Source organism: Thunnus thynnus, chromosome 12, assembly GCF_963924715.1.
Source record: "Thunnus thynnus chromosome 12, fThuThy2.1, whole genome shotgun sequence".
NCBI classification, from domain to species: Eukaryota; Metazoa; Chordata; class Actinopteri; order Scombriformes; family Scombridae; genus Thunnus; species Thunnus thynnus.
The window spans coordinates 33,375,448-33,377,398 of record NC_089528.1 but is presented as its reverse complement, the minus strand read 5'-3'; positions in this window follow the sequence as shown (position 1 = coordinate 33,377,398).

Sequence of the window (1,951 nt, the reverse complement as noted above, 5' to 3'; positions counted from 1 at the left end):
CGTTGCATCTGCAGCGTTTCTTTTCTGTCTCTGCAGGCGGCGGCGAGCTGGTGGAGACGTTCAGCCGTCTGGACGATATAAAACCAACATGTGCAACATTTTTATTAACACCACACAGTAACGTTAGCCATCGCTGGTCTCATCAGCACCAAACTATGAAAAGATAATAACGCGACATACATAGAAAACTAAATACAAAGAAATACAAAAACTCTAGTTGCAGTGACTAAAAGTGTCAATATACCTTATAAAGTATTTAAAATAACTACATTATGGATATACAGAGGATGTAGTTATTAGCATCTGTGCAGATAAAAACGATGTAAAACATAAATAAAGATAAAGATGCAGGAATGTCGTGTAGCACAACAGAGACGTGGTTAGCCTGTTAGCCTGTTAGCCTAGCTTAGCACAGAGACCGAGAGCAAAGGAAGAACTGTCGGCCTCCAGAGAAAAAAATCCACCTTTCAACAACTCTGAGTGTGTCTGATTTACATGTTGGGTCTTGTTAGCTAACGAGCTAGTCAGCAGTTCATCCTGTAGTCAGCTGGTCGAGCTAAAACAAAGACGACGACGGACGCCGAGTTCAGGCTGTTGGTCAACAAACGGCTACAAACACCTGTTTCATATACAGACGGACTGTTCCTTTAAGGCTGCAGCAGGACTTCACAATCTTTAGCTCTCTGAGAAACACTTTCTCTTTTACACAACAGGTCTTTCAAAAACATGCCAAAGCACACTTTACACACACACACACACACACACACACACACACACACACACACGGCTGAATACACACAGTGTTTGGAGTGGGTCGACATGAGATCATCATACTCATAAAGTGGCGCCTTCAGCTTGGCTCCAGGCCATGAAAACACACACACACACACACACACACACACACACACACACACAGGCTGAGTTACCGTACAAGGCGTGTCGACAGAATAATGAGGGCTGCATGACGCCCTGCTGACAGCACGGATCATTACACACACAGACTCTGGCACTCATGTTCTCGTGTATGAATAAGAGTCGTACACACTGAAACTTATATCTACAACACACACTGTGCAGTTACATCATGTTAACGTTGTGTAGCATGTTCTCACCGTAAACATGATCAAACCAGCGCTGGAACGTAACGACGTACATGTGATGCTACTTTCTACATGTCAGAGGGAAATATTGTACTTTCTACTCCACTACATTTATTTGACAGCTTTAGTTACTTTTCAGATGAAGATTTGACACAATGGATAATATAACAAGCTTTTAAAATACAACACATTGTTAAAGATGAAACCAGTGGTTTCCAACCTTTTTGTCTTTTGACGTCTTACAAAAAGCAGTGTGTAGTCGGGGTCACATTTCACATGTCTATGAGTTGTTAACAGCTCCACCAAATAGTGATTTTTCCCTCTAAACTTCTCACATGCTTTCATTTCAATAAATGTTCAAATGATCCAATATTTCAGCAAAAATCAAAGATTAGAGAAAAAGTCCAAAAACTGAAAACAGATTTGTGTATCAGAACTTTGTTTTTTCTTCTTTCCTCTCCCATTAATCATCTCACCACCCCTCAGATTTATCTGCTGACCCTTTGGAGGGGCCCGACCCCTAGGTTGGGAACCACTGGACTAAACTAGCTAACTGTATATAAAGTAGTGTAAACTAGCTCCACCTCCAGCAGCTACAACAGTAACATGCTGCTCTAACACTGATGCTTCACTATTAATAATCTAATGATGTCATATATAATAATATATCAGTCAGAGGGACCAAACCACTACTTTTACTGCAATACTTTAACTACATCAAGCTCATAATACTTATGTACTTTTACTGCAATACTTTAACTACATCAAGCTCATAATACTTATGTACTTTTACTGCAATACTTTAACTACATCAAGCTCATAATACTTATGTACTTTTATTGCAATACTTT